This window comes from Panthera leo, chromosome F2 (assembly GCF_018350215.1).
Source record: "Panthera leo isolate Ple1 chromosome F2, P.leo_Ple1_pat1.1, whole genome shotgun sequence".
Classification (NCBI taxonomy): Eukaryota; Metazoa; Chordata; class Mammalia; order Carnivora; family Felidae; genus Panthera; species Panthera leo.
In genome coordinates, this window is record NC_056695.1 from 47,598,815 (window position 1) to 47,625,868 (window position 27,054).

Consider the following 27,054-nt stretch of genomic DNA (forward strand, 5'->3'; position numbering starts at 1 on the left):
ACATTCACTCATTCACCTTATACAGCAAGCCTGAATGAGTACCTCGATGTACCAAGTACTATTAGTATGGGGGATACTGAGCTGGTACAACTGGGAGACTGGCAAGTCCTACACAAGCTGAGCAGTGAGAGTGGGATGGGTTGAAGGTCAGCACAGAGTGCCTTGGAAACATGAGTCCGAGCCTCCTGAGGAGGCTTCTGGGGATGAGGGGGAGTGGTTGGAGAAGACACCTGGAGACAGTGCTCAAGCTGAACATGAAGGATGGGTGACAGGCAGAGTCAGAGGGAAGCACATGGCTTCATTCAAGATCTTCTAGCTACTGGGTCTGGCTGGAGTAGGTTAGGAAAGTGATGAGAAATGAAGCTGGGCAGGCAAGTCTGCATGAGTCAGCTCATGAAAGGTCACACTGAGGGAAGAGAGTTTATAATGAAGGAGATGGGAGCCACTCAAACACTCTACATCTCCCTGGAGGCAGTTAAAGAGTGGATGGGAACAGAACCAAATGAGAGTGCACCTACTAAGAAATTATTGTTGTAATTTAGGTGAAATAAGGGCCAAAATGAAGGCAGTGGTGATGGGGATAAAATAAAGAGATGACTGGAGGAGATATATTTAGAGGGAATGGGTAGCAATGACACTTGTCTATGTGATTGATCCTATGTAGCAAGTGAAAGAGAATTCAGTATGATCCTAACAGTTGGGTTTGGTAACATGAAACTTCTATTAATCCCCTATATCTGGCTTCTTTTTCTCCTCTAGACACATAGGACAGTAATACCAAATTCTCTTGCTGCTGAGTAGGACATGACTAGGTCTAGCCAATGGACTGTGAGCAGAGTGATATATGTAATTTCTAAGCCGGATCATTTGATGGGCAATATGAGATCCTCCAACTTTATCTTTCCTTGGAAGCATATGCTGATAAGAAGTTTCCATAAGATGAAGAGCAGCCTGGAATACTGAGCCAACACATGAATTCGCTACCCAGGAGAGTCACCTGGACCCATGATAGATTTCACACAGGTGAGAAATAAACTTTATCTGTGGTAAGCCACTGAGATTTGGGGCATTGTTTTTCATAGCAGCATAATATAGTCTATCCTGACAGATACACTCAAGAAATGGATGCTCAGGTTTATTTTTAATTATTTACTTATTTTTTTAGTTTAAAAGGTCTATTTCTTGGTATTATTCCCATACTTATTTCATATTTGTTTAAAGTTTTAACTTGTATAGACTGTTTATAAAACAACTAACTTTTATGAATACACAGATGATTTGGTATATGTATACATCGTGAAGGGATTTTCACATCCCCTCACCTCACATATTTACTTGTGTGTGTGTGTGTGTGTGTGTGTGTGTGTGTGTGTGTCCTACCTCCATTCTCCTCTCTGTTTTCATTTGTTCAATTTTTTTTTTCAGATCCCAAATACAATTGATACCATGCAGTACTTGTCTCTCTCTGTCTGGCCTATTTCATTCCATGATGGCAATTTTTTTTTTTTCCTGTAGAAAAATGCCACTGGAATTTTGATAGGGATTGCACTGACTCACTAGGTTGCTTTGGCTGGTATGGACATTTTAACAATATTAGTTTTCCAACTGATAAGCACAGAACATCATTCCACTTATTTATGTCTTCTTTAATTTCTTTCATCAATGTCTTATAGTTTTCAGTGTACAGCTATTTAACCTCCTTGGTTTAATTTATTCCTATTAATATAAAATATTAATTTTGGGGGGATGCAATTGTAAATTATATTGCTTTCTTAATTTCTCTTTCCAATAGTTGGCTGTTAGTGTATAGAAACACAACTGATTTTTGTATATTGATTTTGTATCAGCAACTTTACTAAATTTCTTTATTCTAACAGTTTTTTGGTTAAGTCTTTAGGGTTTTCTATATATAATATCACATCATGTGCAAATAGATCTTCCTTTACAGTTTGGATGACTTTTTTTTTCTTGCCTGATTGCTCTGGCTAGGACTTCTAGTACTATGATGAATAAAAGTGGCAAGAATTGACATCCTTGTCTGGTTCCTGATCTTAGAGGAAAAGCTTTCAGCTTTTCACACTCAGTATAATGTTGGCTATGGGCTTGTCACATATGGCTTTATTATGTTGAGGTACATTCCCCCACTACCCACTTTATTGAGAATTTTTATCATAAATGAATGTTGAATTTTGTCAAATGCTTTTTCTGTATCTACTGAGGTAATCGTATGATTTTTATCCCGCATTTTGTTATGGGGTGTATCATATTGATTGATTTGCAAATACTGAACCATCCTTGCACTCCAGGAATAAATCCCACTTAATCATGGTGTATAATTTTTTTAATGGTCTGTTGAATTCAGTTTGCTAACATTTTGTTAAGGATTTTTGCATCTATATTCATCAGGAATATTAGCTTGTAATTATCTTTTCCTATAGTCCTTGTCTAGTTTTGGCATCAGGGTAATGCTGGCCTCATATAAAATGAGTTTGGAAGTGTTCCCTCCTCTTCTATTTTTTTGGAAAAGTTTGAAAAGCATTGGTATTATTATTCTTTAAATGTTTTGTAGAATTCACTAATGAAGCCATCTGATCCTGAACTTTTCTTTGCTGGAAGGTTTTTGATTACTAATTCAATCTCCTTAATAGTAATTGGTCTGATCAGATTTTCTACTTGTTCAAGATTCAGTTTTGGTAGGTTGTATATTTCTAGAAAAATATCCATTTCTGCTAGGTTATCTAATTTGTTGATGTATAATTGTGTAGAGAGTTTCTTATGATCCTTAGTATTTCTGTGTTATCAGTTGTAATGTGTCCTTTTTTGTTTCTGATTTTGAGTATTCTCTTTTTTTCTTAGTCTAAGGGTTTTTCAACTTTGTTTATCTTTTAAAAAACAAGCTCTGAGTTTCATTGATCTTTTCTATTGTTTTTTTTAAATCTCTATTTCATTTCTTTCCCCTCCAATCTTTTTATTTCCTTTTTTTTCTGTTGACTTTGGGCTCCATTCTTATTTATCTAGTTCCTTGAGGTATAAAGTTAGGTTGCTTATTTGAGAACTTTCTTGCTTCTTAATGTAAGCATTTATTGCTACAAACATCCCCCATCAGAACTGCTTTTGCTGTATTTTTTTCACTGTAAGGTTCTGTGATAGATAGAAGACATAATCCTTGCTCTCAGAGAACTTATAACCCCTTGTTATCTCATAATTATATAACTTTCATTACCAAAAAAATTCCTTAAATTTGCAGAAGGATTCATCAGCAGGCTGTCCTTAACTAGTAAACAAGACTGTATTTCCTAACGCCACAAAATATTCTTTCACAGGCTTTTAATTACCACATCTGACAAAGAATTAGAAATTACTATGAATTAGACTCAATCGGAAACGATGTTTCACAGATATTATAATGTAAATTAATAGGTAAATGATTTTATAATTTATAGATGTGTTGTAGACACAGTTAGTTGTTCAGAAACAATTATTAGGTAGGTTAAAGTATATCTATATACTAATTAATGCACTACTCTGCAACTGTGACATTTTCTGGGACTTCGTGGATTTCTCCTAACCAAGTTATCCTTTTGAGGCCTTAGGCACAGAGCCTATAACTTGGTAGCTGGTTCCAAATGAATAGTGTTTTCTTAATTATGATCCACGAAGCCATGCTTAGGCTTGACTTTTCTAAGTCTTGGACAAACGTTAGAAAATGTTTAGCATGTACTTTATTGTACTTTTTCTAAAAGCAATCTATTCAAATTACAAGCAAATATTAACTAGTGGTTAATTTCTAATAGCATAATAAGAAGGAACACAATTTGCATAAACATTTTTAAAATGAGAAATACCCAAGTACAGCTTTGCACACTTCTCATAACTTTGACTACTGTGACTTAGTGTTTATTTTAACATTAGTTTTCCCTAACAGGGACAAGTAGAAAATCCTTTCAGTATTTTGGGAAGAGTCAAAGTCTGGTCACATGTCTTGCTCCTGGCTCCCTGAGATTAACGCCAAATGACTAAAATTTTTCCAGCTTTCTCTGGTAGTTCATACTTCTTTTTTTAAAAGCCATTAATAATAGATGTTTATTAAGCATTTGCTATTTCTCAAATACTCTGCTAAAACTTTTCCATATTATTTCCTTAAATCTTCACAACCTGATATGGCAGGAGCTCCTGTTCTCACCTTATAGATGAGAAAGTGAAGGCACAGGAAGGAAGGTCAAGTCTGTAAGTCTTCATCGCTGTTCGGCAGTGGTGTTGAGCTGGAATCCAGGCAGGCTGCCCCTGGAGCCCGCTACTCCACCAGCCCATGCTTGGCTTCTTAAAATTCCCACCAAGGTTCCCCAAACACCCCTCACTCCAATAGCCTTCTCATCACCTTTCATCAGAGTGTGAGGTTGGAAGAATGGAGCATGTCTGTCATTCGTGACTATTTTTTTCTCAACTCTGAGGTTTTTCTGTGACCAACCAGATTTATTCACTCAATCTGGATATTGGTTCCGTAACTGTAGGAATGAAGTTTCTTTCCATTTGTCGGCTTTGCCTCTGCCAAAGACTTGCTTTGAATTTTTAGAAAGATTGGATTTTCTCCCTCCTTTTTTTGAAATGTCTTAAAACTATGTTTCTCACTTAAAAAAAAAAAAAAAACACACAAAAAAACAGGCTTCCTCTATCATCTGCTTCTTCCCACCAGCCAGGAGGATTTAGGCTAGCATTGCAGTCTGTGGTGGGTATTCTTAAAATAAATAGGGTTTGGAAATTTAGGGATAACACCTTAAGAAGGCACGTTCCTGTTCCTCCATAGAAATGGAATTAAATTCCTTATCATTCCACATGTATTAACATCATGTAAGGTAGCCATTAAATGCTTTGAAAAACACAAAAGCATTTTGAGGAGATTGAGGTAACTCTAACATGCAGGAAGACAGAAAACTGAACTATGTTCATCAACAATCAGAATGCCCCCTTAAATTAGGCAGTATTATATATTTTTGAAAGCATTTTCACATACTGTAATCTCAATCTCAATCAACCTTATAAGACACATGAAACAAGTCTACTACTGCCATATGGTGGTTCAGGAAATATAGAGCTTTTTGCTTCAAGTCACTTGTGAAGGCAATTCTAAGTGTTCCAGTCTCTTTACAAGAGGCTAACACAGCGAGTGAAAATGTATCTACGCTTCATACACGAATATCAACAACCAACAAGCAAACAGAACCATGACCAATAAGAACCACCATGCATATTAGGTGCTGAAATGCCAGTGCTGATTAGGGTGAATGGAGTTAATTATGAACACCTGCATGGAATACTGCACTCTTAGATACTGATGGAAGAAACGGGGCAAACAGGAGACAGGTGAGCTAGGCATTTTAAGATAACAAGAAACAGCTTCTTTATGAAGTTTTGACAAGAAAACCAATATTGTATATGACCTGATAGGATTGTTGTAATTTCCTAGAGGGACAAGGAGTACTTGTAATCTTTACCTATCGCGAATGGAGGACTCCAAATAGAATCATTCAAGGGTTTGTCACAAAGATTGGTTAGAGTAGTATAACTCAGTCCCTCCCAGAAGCAGGTGTGAGTCAAGGACTCGGCAAGACAGGGGTTCCTGGGTTCTCCTTGATCATTGGCAGACCTGTACACATGTCCATATAAGATGATATGCATCAATACTCCACACCCAGTTCTTGATTTTCCAGAATAAGAGAGACTTTGAAGAATGAAAGCTTGCTTGTTCCTAATTCCATCTTAACCAATGAAACTTTTTATCATTGTTGCCAGAGAGACTTACATCAAACAATCAACCAAATACAATGGTTTGAATTTCCTTTCCTATTGTGTTTGTTGGGCGCTTGGAGTATGGAGGTCAAATCCCTCTTCTTCTGACTTGATGTGTATGGAAGGACTTCTGGAGGAATATTCCTAGCTTCTCTCCTCCCTGCCTCACTGTCCTAGGGGAGAAGCAGTGTTTTCTACAAATCTAAGCTTTGAGAATAGAAAGTAGGCATGTGTAGCCTTAGCCCTGATTTACTCTTTTTTTTTTTTCTCTTTGGGATGCTAACTCCCTACAGAAAGCACACACTCTTATATGTTCTCAGCATATGCTTAGGAATACAGGGTTTACCCCTGTGGGGATCTCTCTCACTCTCTCCCTTACCCCTCCTCTTTCTGATGGTGATAGTGGGTATGTATTTTTCCCATTAAATTTGAATTCACAGGTTATGATCTCCAGTATGGTAGATGATAGACTTACTGGATTCTGGTGAAACAAAAATTAGGATTTTCTCATCCAGTCTCATAGCTTTAAATAAAAATCTATATACTGATAGTCACCAGATTTATATCTCCAGCTTGGACCCTCTCCCCTAAACTCCAGATCCATATGTTCAAATGCCTGCTCATGCACTTTTGCAAGTTTCACTATCTTAGATACAAACTCCATAAGGGACTGATTTTTTGTGTTTTGTTCACTGCTCTATCCTGAGTAACTAACACAGTTCCTGGCACGTTGGAAAAGATCAATAATTATTTGTTCAAAGACTAAATGACTGTGAGGTAATGTCTCAGAAATTTCTGAATTAATTTTGAACTGAAGTCATTTTAAACCTTAATGATTAGAACTTTGATTTCTTTGGACTTTAACTCTCAAGGGCAAGTGCTTTTGATTTTGGACCTTAATTCTGTTGGACTTTAACTCTGGAGTTTTAATTTATAGACTTTTTCTCCCTGAAATTCATAATGGGAAAAAGTTTACGCCAAATTGAAGGCATCACCAGCTTGTGCCATTTCATTAATATCTATCTTAATATTGTCATTTGATCTTCCAGCTAAATTTCTGATGTGACTATTGGGCACTGTGGCACAATTAAGGACAGATTTTCCAGCTTTGAGTAATTTAATTAATGCATCACCTCTGAACTTAGCATTGACATTCACTGTTCACTCATACAATGTAGTGTTGTCTATTCCTGGCAGTCTGTACTTTTTTAACTAGAGGGCAGTTGCAGATTGGAGAGCTGAGGGGCTCCTGTGCACTTTTTTTTCTTGCACAGTGTTTAAAATTAAAAAAAAGATTTCTACCTTTGTCCAAAAGAATTAAGAGATGCAACCACACTGGGCCCCCTTGTGCTGCTTCCTTTAGAAGGGGCAGATGGTCTCCATGTTACCACCATCCACCTCCACACATTCAGTTATGTCACCCATCTGGCTGCTGAAGGCAAGACTGGCCCCTGCTCTGAGCCTCAAACTTTAGAGGCCTTCTTCTGGCTGCATTCCTCCTCATGGGTCAAGGAATCCACAAGCCAAGGGCATGTGCCCCCATCAACTTTGCACTGACCTTCTCCTAAGTCTAGACTACATTTCAACCAATGATCCCAGAATTTCCTGTTCAACTGGTCTGAGCCACTTCGAGGACTTGTGTGAGCCCTTGCCTGGGGCCCTTCTCCCTTCTCCCAAGGGCAGAATAGCAGTGCTGCTGCTGTTTTTAAGGGCAGGCAGGACAGGTGTGTGTGTGTGTGTGTGTGTGTGTGTGTGTGTGTGTGTGTGTGTGTATGTGTGTGTGTGTGTGTGTTGGGATGTAAAGATGGTGCTGGAAAATGCAGGACTAGAAATTTCACATATGTGGTAGACTCCCCCGCCCTCCAAAGAAATCCACATCCTACTTCCTAGAACCTGTGAATATGTTACCTTATATCGTACACATACAAAGAAGTTAAGGATTTTAGGATGAAAAGACTACCCTGGATTATCTGAATGGGCCCAATGTAATCACAAGAGTTCTTATAAGAGGGAGGCAGGAGGATCAGAGTCAGTAGAAGAAAATGTGATGAGGACAAGAGGTTGGAATGATGAGATGAAGGGGGCCATAAGCCAAGGAATGAAGGCAGCCTCTAAAAGCTAAAGGAGGCAAGGGAATAGATTCTTCCCTCAGGACCTCCAGAAGGAAGAAGCCCTGCTAAGAACTTGAGTTTAGACTTCTGACCTTCAGAATATGACAAGATAATAAACTGGGGTTATTTTAAGCCACTAAGTTTGTGGCAATTTGTTACAGCAGCTACAAGAAACTGACACAACATGCTTGCATGGGAGGTCTGTCGGAGGGGCTAGAGATGGGAGGGGAAGAGAAGGTGAGGGGCCTTCCCAGCTCAGGCTTCCATCTGTACTCTTGCCCCCGGCAGCATCATATACTAATTTGTAGTAATGTAGGCTCAAAAGATACTGTTTCCATCAAAGACTTAAACCACAGTCCACACATATATTTTAAGTTTCACATGTCATATCTGCGCAGTGGCCAAAATGCCAGGCATCGATAGCACAATAGTATTCAAGTAATCCACCCACTTACATATTAGTTATAACATTATTCAGGACCAGGCTACAAAGAATAACCTCATCAAATCATGACAGACCAGATATGAAGAAGAACAGCATTTTATTGGGCTTTCATGCATCTTTTCCACAAGCTTCAAACCAAATTTCTCTGTATCGAATTTCTCAAGTATTCACTTGTGTTTCTGTTCCTAGGAAACAGACATCATAATATGTTTTTTTACCATTCAAAAATTCAGGAAATTAAAACCAGAAAATACACCAGGTCATCAGCATGGGCACAACGCTTATTCACGAGGAGAAAGGAAGGCTAAATTGGATGTCTTGATCTTTTCAACTCAGACTCCCCAAACTCTCCTCAATTCATATACTTAAGAAACATCTTCGCCATCAGAAATATGATTGCTTCCATGGCTTAGGTCTAAAGAACAATGACTCTTTTTCCCACTAGAAATCGGTGTTGGAAATGAGGGTTTTGGAGGACAGGCAGAACAAATACCTAATAAGTAAACATTTTCTCCACAGTTTCTGCTTTATCTCAGGAGATTCTCTTCAACTTTGATTTGGTTGTATATGTACTCTCTACAAATCACTTTGTTTATGTAAAGTTCATAAGAAATAAACAAGAATCAAAATCACATGAAAGAATCTACTTTTTTTTTTTTTTTTTTGGTGGTCTGATGATCTAACTTGTTACTTTGTTTGAATCATTCCAGGATCTAGCCAAGGTCCGTGAGCTAAGCTGTCAGAGGCCCATTACCTCAGTGGCTCATACCATGTGATGAATGCTCTTCTGGAAAAGGCTGACTCACTATGGTGCTGCTGAGATTCACAGGCTCTATACAAAGGTCTGACTTGGTCAAAGCCTTGACATAGTCTTGAAAATTCTGAAAAGTCAAGGCATATGCAAAAGTACTTTTGGGCATGTTCGTTCTATCTCTCTTGCTCTCGCACTCTCTCTCCTTTTGGAGGGGAAAGGCCTGGAGAAATAAGACTCTGTCCAAGGGTCTGCCTCTAAAAAGAGCCAAGTATAAAATGTAAAAGAGAAAATAAATAATCAATAGGGAGAGAGGAAAGGGAACTTCCAGGTACAGTTCTCTGACCAAAAGAGAAAAAAAAAAAAAGAAAAAAAGTTTTCCTGAGTTATCTGAAGAACATCTGGCAGAAATTGACCAGAAAATGTAATTTCAAATGAGTGTTCTCTCAAGTCTGGAAAGAAACCAAAACCTTATTATAAATATCCTAGTTGAGGTTTTGGAAGAACAGTATATGAGGCTACATTTCATGTACTTTGAGAGCAATTTAATTCTTAGGTTTTTCCTAATTTCATCTCAGAAAAGAGTAATCAATAGCATTCTTGGCTCAACTTAACAAAGAGCTTCTTGTCTTGTGGCTGACTCTGTTTTCTTGAATGCATGAACCATACCCAGTATCCTCAGAGCCTCTCAGTTCCTGTCCTCTTTTAGAAACGATAGAAACCGTATCAGCACTCCCTCTGAGAGAGCACTATTTTTAAATAGAAGAATCTGGAAAAATACAAAGCAACACAGAAATTTTTCCTGATTGGCCTTTTGCGCAGTTGATTTGGCTCTTAACATACCCCTCTAACCCCACAAACAAAATTCTATGGTATTAGGACTCAGCAGCTTTTACAGGAGTCCAGTGCAATGTGTGTTGGACCCCAACACCATGCACCCACACACACACGCACACACAACAGGGCTGTGACCATCTGCAGGCACTTACTTCAGCTGTGTGCCAGGGGAGATGTTCCCAAACACAGATATTTTAATCCTCTGGAATTCAGATTTTTTAAAAAATGTATTTACTCTTCAAATATGACTAACCCTTGCACATGTGTGTTTGAATCAATCAGATCTGTATTATGAGAAAGGCCAACAAATGTCCTTCCCTCTCTTTATTAAGTGTGAAAGGATGCTAGAGAAAATCTAGACTCTTCTAGCTCCTTCTGTCTGGTAGTATTAAATCCATCTTTCCTGCCAAAGCCACGTGTCAAGGAGGAGCTCACATGTTCAGAGCATGATCCCACTTACAGCAAGTTTATTGAGGAATACTATTTCTTTGGCCGTTCAAGTTGACCCTCAAGTGTATCTAATCAGTTCTCACATCATGAGTGAGAGTCCGAGAGGAAAAAAAGAGGATCTCTACAAGGTCCCTCACCTTTCATTTCATCCTCTGATTCCATGAGCAACTGCATTTTCCTCCAGTATTTTCTCCCACCACCCCTTTGTTTTCCTGCTACTTTATCTTATTCCAGTTAATTACTTTCTGTCCATTCCTTTCCTATGCCATTCATTCCCATCTTTTAAGTCAACAAAATACCTTTGTTTCCTCCTTCCTGCTTCTTTGGGCCTCTTCCTCAGAGGGAAGGCTTAGTCACTTCTGTACTTCATTCCAAGCCAAAATAAAGTGAACAACCCCCAATGTCTTAGAATGGGATCCCCAATAGTTTCACTGAAAGGAATGGCTTTTTATATCTTCCCAAGCTCTAAGATCACTGGAGGAGGGACACTGACAAGAGTGAAATCTCCAGGGCCCTACCCCTCCCCTTCATGGAGGTGTTTCCCAAAGTGTGGAATGCATAACACTAGTGTTACTTGAGACAACTGTAGGCAGTGCATAGTTGTGGTAGATTTCAGTTGTTTGCTTGTATTGTGCATTATAAAAAATAGAAATCTTTTTATAGAAAGTTTATAATGAACTTTCTGCAAGTTCACCACTATTACTGCTTGGGGCAAATGTAGTTCAAATACAAAGAGGGGGTGTTTTAAAGAGAGATACTAAGTAGAAAATAGTATAGATGGAACGTGTACACAGTAAAAATCAGGAAGATGGGACATGAGTGACTAAAGCTTGGGAAACGCTGTCTGATGGAAATGATTTGAAACTAAGAAGAACATGGCGTGATGTCAGCTTCTGGCCATACTTCCTCCTTCCTTGCAAAGCCCTGAGCTCAAGGCAGAGGCTGGGAATGCAGCTGTTACCCAGAATGGGATTCACAATTTCACACCAGGGACAAAAATATGTAGAAATGTTTCTGAATGGATAAATCAAATTCATATCCTGCTATAGCCAAGGATCACATTACCAGTGATTTACAATTAAAAGCACTCTGATACAATCCTTCCAGTTTAGAAGCTAAAAAGCCCAAGGAGGTCACATGATTTAGTTAGTGTCATCCCAGTGAATAGTAGCAGAACTAGAACTGGAAGCCCAAAGTTTTCTCATTCTAAATCCTTCTACCACATTATTGTTGCCAAATGAGTCTTTCTGACACCCAAGTCTTACCTATTCCTGGTTATATCTAGCTAGATTTAAGAGAGTAGCAGGAGGTAAAATCAGAGAGGCAATATAAGGTGGTGGGGAAGACTTTATCAGGACCTGGAGACCAGTGTGAGGATTTTGGGGGGATTCAGCCAAAAGGTGGAGCTAATAGTTGTATCCCCTCCAGGCAGAAGAGCCAGAGGAAGTGACGTAAGTAGAGAATTGTCTGTCACTAGGGCAAACTGATAATATTGCTATAGAGTCCTTTTCTCAGAGCCCTCTTTTAAAATGTTTTCTTTGGGGGAAAAAATGTCTTATTTTAGAATAATTTTAGTTCACAGAAAAGTTGCAAAGTCATATGTACAGACAGTTCCCATATACCTCTTACCCAGCTATTGCTAACATTTTATGCAGCCATGGTGTAGTTATCAAAACCAAGAAATTAACACTGGTACAGTACCATTAAGTAAACTACAGGCTTTATTTGGATTTCCTCAGTTTTTTTTTTTCATTATTTTGTTGTTGTTCTAAGATACAGCCTAGGATACCACACTGTATTTTGTCATCAGGTTTTCTGAGCCTCTTCCAAGTTGTGACAGCTTCTGGTCTTTCCTTATTTTTCATGACTTTGACACTTTAGAAGAGGTCAAGGATTGTGCAAACTTTCCTTCAATTTGGGTTTGTCTCATGATTAGCCTGGGATCAGGGATTTGGAGAAAGAATGCCACCAAGGTGAAGTGCCCTTCTCACTGCATCATATTAGTGGATACGTGCTATCAGTATGATTTATCAACAGTGACATTAACCTTCATCACTTGCTTAAGGTGGTGTCTGTGAGGTTTACCCACTGAAAACTTTCTCTCTTCCTTTCCATGCTCTGTTTGTTAGAAACATGCCATTAAGTCCAGCCTACACCCAAAGAAAATTAAGCTACACCTCCTAGATGAAGAACTATCAAAGAATCTGTGACAAACATTAAAACTACCACAGTAATTAGTAAATATTTTGAGAGAGATATGTTGAGTCTATGCAAATATTCTCTTTTCTCCTTAAAAGTTTGCCCACTGATCTTAGGATTCACCAGTGGATCTTGCCTGCAGCATTATTGCTATGATGTCCTAATGATGATTTTCTATTGCCCACATTTCTTCTACACTTACAGTTTAGAATTCATCTGTTAAAAAAAAATTTCCTTCTCTTCCATTTATTTATTTAATCATTTGTTTCTATTAGTATGAACTCATGAATACTGATCTTTGCTTTTAGTTATAATCTAATACTATTATTACTTATGTTTTGCTCAAAATGTCCCAGCTTCATCTATAGAAAACTTTCAGGTTGACTTCTATATCCTTTTCACATGCTCTATCCTTAAAAAAAAAATACAATATTTTTAGCACTTTCAAACTTTCTAGCATTACAAGATGCTCCAAATTTATCTTGCATTTTTCTTAGCTTTATAATCAGCCATTTCTCCAAGGACCTCTGGTTTCTTTGATTGGAGAATGGTATTTAGAAACCAAGACGTGGGATCTGAGTGTGCTCATTGCTACCAGGGTATCATTTGTTTCTAGGTTCTCTCAATAGGCAGCTAGAGAATATATGTATTTATATGAGCCCACACATACACACATATCAATATTAATTTCTGTGTGTATTTGCCTGTATGTATATATAAAATATGTACATATATGTATACATATATATGTATGCATTTGTGTAAATGTTCATATATATATAAATATATATATTTATACTGAATATGCCCGCAGAAGACATGTTGACATCTTAACCCAAAGTACCTCAAAATGACCTGATTTGAAAATAGGGTCATCGCAGATGCAGCTATATGACTAGCACCCTGCAAAGAAAAGGAGAAGACAGAGACATGGAAGAAACACAGCCATGTGGATAGAAGTAGGGATTAGATTTAAACTGCCATAAACCAAGGAATGCCAGAGGCTATCAGAGAGGGAATAGACAAGGGAGTATTCTTCCCTAAAGCCTCCGGAGGGAGCATGGTCCCACCAACACCTTGACTGCAGACTTCTGGCCTCCAGAATTGTGAGACAATAACTTTCTATTGTGTTAAGTCACCAGTTTGTGATACTTTCTTATGGCATCCCTAGGAAACTAACACAGCACCTATATATTTGATAGTATTTCCTACCCTTTATAATCTGATAACACACAAATTTATCCACTTTACTCCAAAGGCTATCTCAGTTATATCACATTTAAGCCCATCTGGATCCTTCCTAGACCTCTGTCCTTGGTAGCAAAGACAGTATCTTATTTTTTGTTACATTGCTATCATCTGCTTCAGTGCCAGGTACAAATGCTCATTAAATGTTTGCTGACTTGAATACCTACAGGCCTCCTCTGTCCACCTGTTAGACTAGCCAGGAGAGTCTTCTTTCTAACACCTTTTTTTCCCCCCTTTTTGGCCTCAAGATCTTCTGGGTAAAGTTCATTTACCTGTCTTTCCTTCCTCCCTCCCCTCTTTCTTCCCTTTTCTTCATTTCTTCCCTCCCCTTTCTTCCTACTGTCCTTCCAACTAACATTCACTGAACACATACCATGTGCATAGATTAGTTTTAGACACCAGAGAATTAACAGTGAACAAAAGAAACAAAATCCTTGCCATCTTGGAGGCCTACATCCTAATGGGGGAGAAAAATCTAGAATTTGAACTGCAAATTACCTATGTATAAATGGCAAATAAGTAGTGGCACAGAATGATAGAATGTACTTTGGGAATGATTTCCATGTGTTATTTGGCCAGTTGTGGTCTGGTAGCCTCCTTCCCAAAACCAAAGCCCCCAGCTGAACAGCCGTACTTTTCTTACTCAATTTCTAAATTATTCTCCTCTCCCAAAGGGGAGGAAGGAGGAGGCAGAAGGGGGCAAACAAATTGGCTAGAAAAAAAAGTAGAAAGGAAGGAACAAGAATATGGATTCTCCTACAACATATTTTAACGCCAACTCTTCCTGAGCTGTGTCAGGCTGAGTATCTTACCTATGTTAATGTCTTTGTTGTTATTACATCATTAATTGAAAACACAACCTCATGATGATAATGGCTAGCCAGTACTGAGAGTTCGCTATGTGCCAGGAAGTGGTCTAGACACTCAACCAACTTGATCCTACTTACTCCTCACCACAATTCTATGAGACAAGTACTATAATTTATCATTTCACAGATGAAGAGCTGAGTGCTCAGAGAGGTAAAATCATTTGCTCCAAACCCCACAGTTAGTAACTAGCCGAGTCCAGACACAGATGTCAGTATGTCAGACTTCAAAGTCCTGACTCTTCCTCCTGTTTTCAGGGAACCCTCCCTCTCCAATAAGCAGCACTGGCTGGCCAGGCCTGCTACCCAACACAGCCTTCAGACAGAATTCTTTCCATGAAAATGTTCTACCTAACAATGGCCCCTCTTGCTGACCCTGTCCCTTTCACCACTTCATTGTGAGGATTTTTTTTCTCTAACTCCTCTGTCCCAGGGTTCTATCTCCCTTGGTTACTGGGGCAACAGATATCTTGGGTGATATTTGCTGGATTTCCTATGGCCATGGCCTCTTTATCTTTCCCAGCACCTCTGAGCCATTTAACGGTCTCATTATTTAAGCCAGCTTGGAGCAATTTTCCAAAACATCCAATTAGCAAGTGCACAGAAGGAACTGGGTCCATAATTAATTAGTGATTCTAGGACACAACAAAGCAAAGGCAAAGCCAAGGATGTGGAGAGCCCTGAAGAAGCTGCGGGAAGAAGATACACACATTCCAGGATCCTTCCCCACAAAGGGCAAAGAATCAAACAAAGTGCTCACTAATTCAAATTCCAAAAGCCCTCCACACATTTTGGGATTGAACAACATCAATCACTGGGTGACAATCCCAAGTGGAACATCTCCCCTGCCAGGATGAATGGCTGCTTCTGTTTTTTTTTTTTTTTTTTTAGCCGAGAACCGATTCTTTCCCCATTGTTTTCATGCAGAAGGTTGGCCCCTCTTTCCTCCCACAACTGTTCAAGCCTCTTCAGAGACAGTCTTTCCTACAAGATGGCCCGAACCACTGGGATTTCTTGCTTGTCATCAGAACAGAAGCCAAATTAGAACACCAGGATTTAAGAGACCAAGCTAGGATGACTGTGGCGGCCAAGGAAGGGGAGACAATAGAAGAATGCCAGGATTCTCAGCTGTACTGGTACTATTCCAGTTTGAAGAAGAAAGGAGGGCTTTGGAGGAAGTTCATCCAGATCAAATTTTCCCCAGACACCGACTCATTCTCCAACACACATGTGAAGTGTAAATGACAGGGGACTGCTAGCACTGCTATTCGTGAAGGTGTTACCTTTTCATTAGGAGGAAATAAAGATTATTCCTTTGGAGTTTTTTGGTTACCTTTTTCTTAGGAGGAAGTAAGGATTATTCTGTACACTTTTTGGTTATTATCGACTCTCATTATTGCCCAAAAGGCCAGAGCCAACAAACAAGTAGTCTGAAGAGTATTATAGCAAGTTCCCACATCTCACAGGATGACATCACCATCACATACTTGCCAGCAGTGAAAATAAGAAGACTTATAGAGAACGTTAGAGTTGTAGGAATCTTTCACTACTTTTTCTTACTTATAGCCTAATATCCTTTCGGTTCTAAATTCAACCAATAGCCAGCTTTCAGGGCTGATCTCTATAGTAAGGGACTATACCTAAGCCCACCCATGCCCCACCCCGACAGCAAGCCACAGTCTAAGCACTTTGATTAATACCATGGCAGTGAATGCAAGCAATGTTAAATGAAAAGGAAAATGAAAATAGCTGCTAAGACATTTATAAGACAGACTAGTTACTGCTGCTGCTGCTCAAAAGAATAAATAACCATGATGCATGTTGCTAAGCAATGTTGCATTTTCAGTCCTTAATAACTCCATTAGTAACAAAGGATGACAAACTATACTTTGAGATTGATGAGATGCTTTACCTTGCTTCTGTGAATAATCAGCCTCAGCAACCATGGCTTCCAACACAAAGCAAAAATGATTACCCTTTGTCTCCTGGCTGGGATGCATATTAGAACTCAGTGGTATATGTCCGATTGGAAGGTCTAAGGGCTCTCTGCTAACCCCATTTATCCCAGTGTCTTTAAGTCTTAAATTAAAAAAAGAAAAATAAGTGAATTGATAAATAAGCACACACTCTTCCCCCTCCCCCCCAAATTCCTCTTCTTGGTTATTATATATGTATATGTAACAAGTGCTTGAAAATTGTGAATTTTAAATACCATATCCTTAAAGATTTGTAATACAATGGTTCATCCTTCTGATTCAAAGATAACACTGCTTTGGGGAATTCTGTGCAAGGTGGCCAACTCTGCAGACCAGTCCCAGGTCCTGGAACTATCGATGACAACTACCCCTTGGTTTAGAGATGCCAGGAAGTTGCTCAGAATAAGCTGACAACTAATGGCTTCTTGCCCTTTTCTCCCAGTTACCCAGCATTCTCTGGTTACCCAGAATTCCCAGTTACCTAATATTCCCCAGTTACTCAACATTTCCTAGCTACTATTAGGCAGACATAGCCTGCAAGAAAATAATCTCTTCCACAGGATTCTACCAATGGAATATTGGAACTTTTCATCTCCTGAGACAAGCACACTGCACAAGAGACACTATTATCGGATCGAGCAGAGTCTGGGGCCAGACTTTTTCAGGTAGATCTCAACTATGTAATTTCCCACTGAAGTGACTTGGAGCAAAGCAGTATCTTCCTGCCCCTATTTGCAATGATTAACTAAGTGGAATATGCAAAGTGCTTAAAACAGTGCCTCCTTCTGGCATCTTTTGGCTCTGGAGCAGAACTATATAAGCGTTTGCAAAAATCTTCAAATACCTCCCTGGTCAAAACAAGCAAATAATTCTGTTTCCAAAAGGAGAAAAAAGCTGACTCCAGAATTCACCCTTAGGATCTTTATTTGCTGCTTTTATATTTCAGAGGAAGCCACTGATCTAAAGAAGCTAGGAATTGCCAAAATATGAATTCCTATAACATCAAACTGTTACTAATTATGGTTCTGGTCACATGCCATATGTTTCCCAGAAATAACAAACGTTCCATGGAAAAATAAGTGGCTAATAACGGTGGGAAAAACATATAGTAAATTTCCTTGTTTTTCTTGGCTGTTAACTTTAAAATAATGAAATAGTCAATAAAAAGTATGAACATCCAACTGCAGCCACTTTTTACCACTTGAGAAAGATACTCTTGAACTACTGACAGTTAGAAATCTTTGTTCAAAAAAAAAAAATGGAAAGAAAGAAATAAAAAGAAATCTGTGTTCCAAGAGCACTGTCAAGTAATTTATTCTGAATCTCTTACATTTTAAATTTTGAAGAAAAAAAAAGTTACTCGTGTCCCAGGTGTTTTTCCCAGTAGAAATTACAGTGGTGGATGTTAAATTAACTCCATGTGATTCTCATTTTCAGAAATAGAATTTTAAACTGCTGAAGACTTTCAATGTGCCCCCTTGAGCTGCATAAAAGAAAGGCTTTAAATATAGTTTTGTTTTTGTGGGGTTTTCTCTTCTAGAAATACATTTCTCTCAAACAATTTCTCAATATCGCCATTTAACAGGCTAAGTGTTTTAGATTTCTTTTAAACTCCTTTCATTTTTACTTAAGTGAATTTGAATGCAGCGACTTTTTGCAACTATCCAGTGAAAGAAAATTAAATTATTGATCAAGTAATCTTCACTTATAAAGGCCATACCAGCGGTAGGAGAAGGAGGTATGTTTTATTTCAGTAGCTTTTATGTGTTTAATTTTTTTAATGTTTATTTATTTTTGAGAGAGAGAGAGAGAGAGAGAGAAACGGAGCATGAGCAGGGTTGATGTGTTAGGCAGAAAGAGAGGTAGATGCAGAAGCTGAAAAAGCTCCAGGCTCTGAGCTGTCAGCACAGAGCCCGACACAGGGCTTGAACACACAAACCATGAGACCACAACCTGAGCAGAAGTCGGACACTCAACTGACTCAGCCACCCAGGTGCCCTTATTTCAGTAGCTTTTAAACTAAAGAGCAATATTTAAAATAAACCAGTCTGATATTCTCATTCATTCCTATTTTCTGATACAAGTAAGCCATGATAATCCTGTAGGTGCTAAAAACTGATTGAGATCTGATCCAAGTTACTTGGGAGACAGGTGCTGTTATCTATAGCATGATACTTCCACATGCAATAAATGTGTTTGCTATGTGACAGGCAATGCCAGGGGCTAGAATTATAATGATGAAAAAAGCAGACCCGGGTCCTGTCCTCATGGAGTTTATAGTCTGGGTCAATGCTCCTTAAAGTGTGGTCTGTGGACCAGAGCCACCCCCATGAACTATTCTTATCAGACTGAAACAGGACAAGTACAGATATTGCAAGTAACTATTCAGACATTTTTTACACGAGTTGGACATTGCTGCAACATCCAAATAATGTGTGGTCAAGTGGATGCATCTCATGGAATGTGGTATAGATGGGGTATATGCAGAACTTGGGTAGTTAAGTTTCACATGGAGACATCTAAGCACTAGTCATGGACAAGAGGATACATATTGGCATGTGATGAATAGGAAATTTTAAAAAGCCTAGTCATCCCCATAGATAGTTTGAAAAGCACTAATCTAGTGCTTTCCAAGCATTATAGGAAAGAGAGAAAGAGGGATGGAAGGGAGGGAGGGAGGGAGGGAGGGAGGAAGACGGGGAGAGATAGAGAAAGAAAGGGAGAGTTTAATCCCAACTGAGAACATTTGAGAAAGTTCCATGTAAGACATGATTCTTAAGCATGAATTCGAATTTCAGGGGTTAGAGATCACAGCACAAGAAGAGCTATGAAGGCAGAAAAGTGCAAGGAGATGTCCATCCTGTTACTCAGGCCACCTAGTTCATTGCTGTCAGAGAGTGATATGGGGACAGGAGCAAAGGGAGGTAAAGCAAATGAATCTCAGGAGGCGGACTGCAGCCAGTTAGTAGAAAGCTTTGAGCACCATGAAAAAGAATAAGAACTTTCTTTTTGAGAAATTAGTAGTTTTTAAATATTCCTGAGGGGGGCCTGGGTGGCTCAGTCAGTTAAGCGTCCAACTTTGGCTCAGATCATGATCTTGCGGTTCGTGGGTTCAAGCCCCACTTTGGGCTCTGTGTTCACAGCTCTGAGCCTGGAGCCTGCTTCAGATTCTCTCTCTCTCTACCCCTGCCCCACCTGCACTCTGTCTCTCTCAAAAATGAATAAACATTTAAAAAAACTTTTTAATATTCCTGAATACAGTAGTGACAGGAAACAAAGCTCTATTTTACAAAACAATATATTGGTCTCACTTGAAATATATGCAACATTTTGAGGCAGGAGGCCTTTAGGTAAAATAAATAATTAAGACCCCTGGACGGCTCAGTCTGTTAAGTGGCCGACTCTTGATTTCGGCTCAGGTCGTGATCCCAGGGCTCCTGAGTTCGAGCCCTGAGTGGAGACCTACATCAGGATCTGCACTAACAGTGCAGGGCCTGCTTGGGATTCTCTGTCTCCCTCTCTCTCTGTCCCTCTCCAACTCATGATCTCTCTCTCTCTCTCCCCCCCCTCCCTCTCCCTCTCTCTCTCAAAAATAAATATATAAACATTTAAGACATAAGTAAAACAATAACAAAAAGGAATTTAAAAACATAGTTCCCCTAATGGTGCCATGTATTAGTTACATGTCTAAGTAAATTTATGCAATATTAAGTCTTCCCAGGCACCATAGTGTAGTAAAATACCACTTTAGAAGATCTATTCATGCATGATTACGGTAATTTTCAAATGTCATTTCTTAGCTGAACAGTGGCAGAGAGAACACACATTCTTCCATGTTCAGAAACATTGATTAAACCACAGATATCAAGGGAACATTAAACCAATACACTATTGTAATAACTTACACTAAAATGTTAAGTGCCAGCACCAAAGGACAGAAGAGTGGCACTTTTTTCTCTCTGTTGTTCTCAGCCTCCCATCAAACTAGAATTGAACTCATTAAATGTGCCTCATTTAAGTTTCTATGTGTCCCCTAGAGGCTCTTAATTCTTGCAGCTGAATAAGTTGGAGTCTTTTTAAGATTCCCATAAGCGTATCTTTTAAAAAATCAGGTGATCCACCAAGTAAGTTTTAAACTTTGAGGGTAAAATTTTATAGTTTTAATAAAACAATCCTCTCAAAGTGTAGGCACCCTCCCCCACAGAAAAATGTATTACCACGTTAGAATTTCACAGGTTTGGCTGAGTAAAAATCTAATTGGTTACCCTTCTAGCTCAGGTTTCATAATATCATTTTTAATTGTGATGTAGGAACTACAGAATTATAAAGACACCATCCTGTTAAACTGAAAGCTATGCATTTAGGATTGCACATGTTTTCGATACAACTATAATACCAAGCTAGAACACAGGATTGGGAACCAGTGACTATGATATACTTAAGCAGTGGTTCTCAAGTGAGAAAGTGAGTTTGCCCCTCCCAAGAGGCATTTGGCAATACTAGAGATGACTGTCATGATGGGGGGGGGGGGGGCGCAGGAGGAGATAGTATTGGTACCAGAATGCTACCAAACATTCTCCATGCATGGGACAGCCCCTCACAACAGAATGATCTGATCCAAATGTCAACAGTGCGCCTGAGAAACCCAGTACTAAAGGAGCACATGAACATTTCCATTACTTTTGGCATATATGGGAATAATAATTTTGATTCATACAATCTGAACATCAAAAGTCAGGAAGTTCCTAGGGACTAAAACAGATTATTATTAGGCCTCCCTTTGCTATAATGAACTCTCCTCTCAGTTTTGCAAGCAAGACCCGAAGGTGACCCTTAGAGGTGCCCTGGTTTAGTTCCATCAATGGTGATACTTTATATGCAGATATGCAACGCTGTCATCAGGGAAGCTTCAAGGAGATCTTCAGAAAAGACAGGCATGACTGAAAATTCGAACAAGGTTCCAGATGTGTATTATTTTCGGAGTCGTAAGGCACTGATGATTTTAAGATGGACCATCAATTAAATAACAGCTTTTGGGAATGTGGCAAAGAAATACCTTTTCTTAAATGTGTACATTGATTGTAGGATGTGAATCTTTTTTTTAGAGACGGTAAATGTGCAAAATTTACAAAATATATTAGGTGTGTAATAAGATGTACTGAGTTCTTTTTGTAAAAAGAAATAGACTGAAATACTCTCTCTTAGATCCTTCTCGATCAATGTTAGCTTCCGTTGTTTTCATTTAAATCTTTGTATTGCTCCCCTCCTGCTCCCTGCACAAGTCCAAGAAGAGGAGGTAAGGTGCCAGGTGGGCTGTGGTATCATGAGATCCTCAGAAACAAGAATACAAATCTCACAGCTTCCCTCTCGTGGAGTTTCACCCGAGTCTTCAACTGTGAGTTGAGTACAATGAAGAACACCCGTGCTAAGCATGGTCTTAGCGCTGCTAGAACATATAAACTTAATGAAACAAAGGAATAACTACACTTGGATGCAATACAATAAATATCTGAAATTATTTTTAAAATTCCACCTAAAAACTACCCACACCACTTATACACAAACAAAAACTTACCATAAGACCTATATATTATTTCCTTATTGGCACATTATCTGCTTGTTCCACTAGAATTTAAGATCCATGTGAATAGGGATCTTGTCTCGTGTTTATTGGCTGAATGAGTGAATGAATGAGTGAACATCATCTCCCAAAGAGCAGAGTCATTATAAAATTGCAAGTTTCTTTTATTTTCACACTAGTGACACAGGTCAATAGGACTCACTGTGTATAATAAGCTACTCACATTCATTCACTCATGTATTAGTCTCTCATAATCTGTTCCTGCCACCTTTCTAGCTTTCCCTCTTTCTCTCCAGCTACACTGCCCTTGGTTCAGTTCCCAGTAAGCTCCATGTTCCCTGCTACCTGAGGGCCTCTGCCCAGAACACTCTCTTTCATGTTTGCAATCTCTTCAAATTTCTTCAGGGAAGTCATCCCTGATCACCACTTACCTAGATGTAGTGCCTGTGTTTTATGGTCTCAGTTTCCCATGTTTGTTTGTTTGTTTTTTCCCATCATAGTAATGGTCACATTTGTAAAATGTGTGCAATTATTTCATTAACATTTCCCTCCCATCCCACACCCCTCAACTACAGGCAGAAACCATACCTATCTTGTTCCCCATGAATATTGCCATCATTTAACACAGGGCCGTCACATAGCCAGTGCTCAATATTTATCGGGTGAATAAATGAATTATGTTTCTAGAAATATTATGTTACCAGATATACAGGTCTAGGATATACTAGATCATTCTCCACTAGGACTCAAGTTAGTAGGTACTTAATCAACACTTTTGGGCTAAATGGAATCATTTATCTACTGTCATTGAACTACATGCTCCTAAGTCTACATGATACTAATGGAACGTATTGCAAAATTGTTGAGAAACCAACTGCTCTCTTTCTATTCTGTTTTCTACACACTAATAAAAACGCAGCTTGGTTTATTTATTTATTTTTTCAATGAATTTTTTTAGCTGTTTTGCATTAAGAACATGACTGCGTGGAAAGTAGTTGTCAGCGAATCAATTATTTGGATGATCAGTATCTGTCTCTATTTGAAAACAGCTGGAAGCATACTTTAATTATCCCCTAGATATTTGGTGTCTTCTACTCTTGGGCTCAGAGATAATTTCTCCCCATGACTGTTCTTGAATGATAGATATTCTGTTGACACAATAGGTGGGGCGTTTTTTTGATAGAGGAGAATTTATAGGTAGATATTCTGTTGACATAACAGGTGGGTTTTTTTTTTTGATACAGGAGAATTTATAGGAAATTGACAATAAAGAGTGGTGAGCTCCCAGGCTAGAAGGATTAAAATAATATTTGTAAGAGGAGAAGGAAGGAGGTGTCTAGTGCAAAAACTATAGAAAAATAGAATTCCATGTAATATCGTATAACTGAGAAGCCAGTTACATAGAAAGCCTTGGGGAAGATATGATTTCTTGGGGATCCAGACAAAATGACTCTAGCCTCAAGGAGCTAAAGAGAGACACCCAGATGATAGGAAATCAGAAATAATTGTAAACCTGGAGTCTATTCATATACTTCACTTTAAAATAGTTTCTTTACATGTATCTTTCCTACCTATTGCTATCAGGATCTCTGTCACTAGGTAAGGTGACACCTGAAATTCTTGAACAAATTCCAGAATGCACAAGAAATGGGGCACTATTTGCTAACTTAGGCCATCCATTTGGAAAGTCCCAGTTAGAAGATTTGGCCTCTATTCCAGAGGTCATCCTTATCCCTGCCTTGTCCACACCTCCCTCAAGACCACAGTAGTCTTGAAGCAGGAAGTGGCTCCTTCACTGCCTCAAGACCTCTTCTGTCGATTTCTCATCCAAACTGTCCTCCTCTGAATCTGGAAGATGCCTTGAATCTGCAGCATCAACTTCAGCGGCCTAGCCTTTCTCTGCTCCACATAAACCAGAGACGAAGTCGAGCCTACCTGGGGCTCACTCACACAGAGAATCTACAGTAAGGAATCACCTGTCTCTGAAATCACAGAAGAGAGACCTGCACACTTGAGGAAGGGCAGGAATGTCAGAAGCTAATCGCAGGCATATGGATTCTCCACACCTCCATGTCTAGGGGAATGGTTGCATCACACTCCTGCTTTGCTGTCTTTTGGCCAAGAACACATATTTTCCTATTACTCTTTGGTTTGACGTCAGAAAGATCCAAGGAACTAATGCAATGGCTACTATCATGTTTATGGCTGTGATAGCCATAGTACTTCAACCAGATTATCCCAAGACGTAAGAGCCTCTCACTACCAACTTAAATGCTCAATTCTATTTTGGCTTCCACGAGCAATATGCTGGAGTTGAGGCTTAGTTCTTGACGATACGAAGAAAGAAAAAATTAGTTTGCTTAGCATGACCTCAAATACTTTATTATTGTCCTATGTATCGCATTAAAAGGACTGGCCTACCAGAGATGGATTACAGACCTTTCCCTTTCACATTCTTATTACATCCAGATAAGCCATGTTGCTCATCTAATGCCTCAACTTAATGGGGACAAAGGAAGTGGGATGAAAAAAAGCTGAGTACATTTAAATTTCATTTTGCATCAACTTATTTCCCTTCCCTGCAACACCAGGAAAATACACTTGGTTTTGTTCTTACCCACATTTGTTTTATGTTTGCCATTTATTCTTCGTTTAAAACTGTCTGGCCAAGTAAACGTCAGGTTAATATTCACGCCTTATTTACAAACAGCCACAAAAACTATTACCAGGACCTAAGCCATATTACCTTGCCTATAAATCTTGGCTTGGCTCTCATCTGGGGCCATTAGCATATCTTGAAAATTTTCCAAGAACTTCATATACCAGTAGATTTCCTTTCCTGAAAAGCCAATTTCCTAAATATTCAATGAGATGGCTTTCGAGACCCACATCAACAAATTAGGAAATTAATCATGTTCCTAACTTAACAGGAAATCCACTATTGCTGGTACTGCCGTCCTAATTGTACCATAATAGAATTTCAAAAGAATTGTTTCTGAATTAAAAAAAAATCCCATCTACTTGCTGCACAATATCTTCTTCAATTTTCCTTACCAAAGAGTAGATGTAGAAAGTAAGGAACGGCACATACAGGAAGAAAGTCAGGTTTTTACTTCATGATCATGTCCCCTATTTGTTTTTTTTTTTTAAGTAAATTTCTTACACTTAAATAAGGTTCCCATTTAATCAGAGTCACCACAGAAGAGATTTTTTTAAAAAGTAGAAAGGGTGCATAGTTTTCTTGTCACTAATACACAAATTCATCCAGAGTTCAAGTAGAAATGTACACCTCATGACAAAGCTCTAATGGCAGCTAATAAGCCAGCACGTTTTATTTACCAGACAGCAAACATACAAACCCACAATAGCCTAACTAGGATGCAACATTTTGCCTTCTGAATCATAATTTAATAATAATCACAACTTAAAACCCAGACATTCAAGAGGTTAAAAAAAGGAACTCACAATCAGCAGTCAGACAGCGCCTCGGACTGCACAGCCTTCCACAGGATCACGACAGATTTTATCACCAGCAGCTCCGTGGCCCTGCAACTGAGATCACTCATAATTAATGAATATTTTATTTGAACATTTGACAGCTCAGTAAGCAGTTTATGTAAGGCCGTTACTTTTATTTCTTCTGTAGTTGCCTTTGCAAACAGGAAACAGGAAACACACCTTCAAGAACACTGACATATCTCAGCCTAATTGGTCTTTGGCTTAAAGTACCCAGGGGCGAGTCTTATACCACAGGGGAGATAAGTGCAGTCCCCAAAAGTATGAGACTCAGGTCTTAGCACTTCACAGTTTAAAATCATTTAGACAGATGCTGTGCAGTCCATTTATAACAGAGAGAAACTGGCCTTCTCAGTAACATTCAGGCCTCATGGCCTTAATCCTGGAAGGACTATAAACTTTAGAATAAACTCATGTATATACCAATATATATAATATGTACACATATTATATATAATACACACATATGTGTTTACATATGTACATAAATATATACTATATTAAGTAATGCATTATTTAAAACATATATATGTAATATATTATTTTAAATAATATATATTTAAATAATATATATTAAATATAATATAGTTATATTGTTATGTTACATTATATTATTATATTTATATACTTATAAATATATATTAATAATATATTTATTATATTTATATACTTATAAATATATATTAATAATATATTTATTATATTTATAAATATAAATATATATTATATTTATATAACAGGATTTCCTGTTAAGTTAGGAACATGATTAATTTCCTAATTTGTTGATTATATAAATTAATATACATTAAATAATATATATTTAAATAATATATTTAAAATAATATATATATTTTTGCCTAAACCATATATTGGAAACAATCACTCAGGAATCTTTTGGCTACAAATAACACAAACCCCACCTCAAACTCACTGATTCAAATAAATAACAAGACAAGGAACTATTTTGGTTCATTGAGCTGGGGAAAAAAATGTCCAGGTGTATGGTTGGTTTTGGGAAAACAGAGGTTCACCACATCATTTGATTCTCTGGAGTTCTCTTGGCACAGGTATTCTCTGTAGATTGATTTCAACCTCAGGCTGCCTCCTTTCATGGTACAAAAAATACTAGCTGCAGCAATTCAAGACCACTTATGTATCTTTCAAGAGGATAGTGTTAGCACTCTGGCAGTCCCAAATTCTGAGGTCACTCAGATTGCCCATCACTGAATCAGTCACTACTACTTTGCTGAATGGCTTTAAATTAATCAAGGCTTATCCCTGGAGGTG

At 38.4% G+C, this 27,054-nt stretch overlaps 1 protein-coding gene across 9 annotated transcripts in view; it reads right to left on the bottom strand.

Annotated features, from left to right (window-relative positions):
• The window catches only part of NCALD (neurocalcin delta), a 394,624-nt gene that overhangs the window by 132,185 nt on the left and 235,385 nt on the right, over window positions 1-27,054 (bottom strand). For all 9 annotated transcript variants that reach the window (XM_042924083.1, XM_042924089.1, XM_042924086.1 and 6 more), the window contains one exon: window positions 25,717-25,803. The gene's annotated coding sequence lies outside the window, so the exon portion shown is untranslated. The remainder of the gene's footprint in view (window positions 1-25,716; window positions 25,804-27,054) is intronic.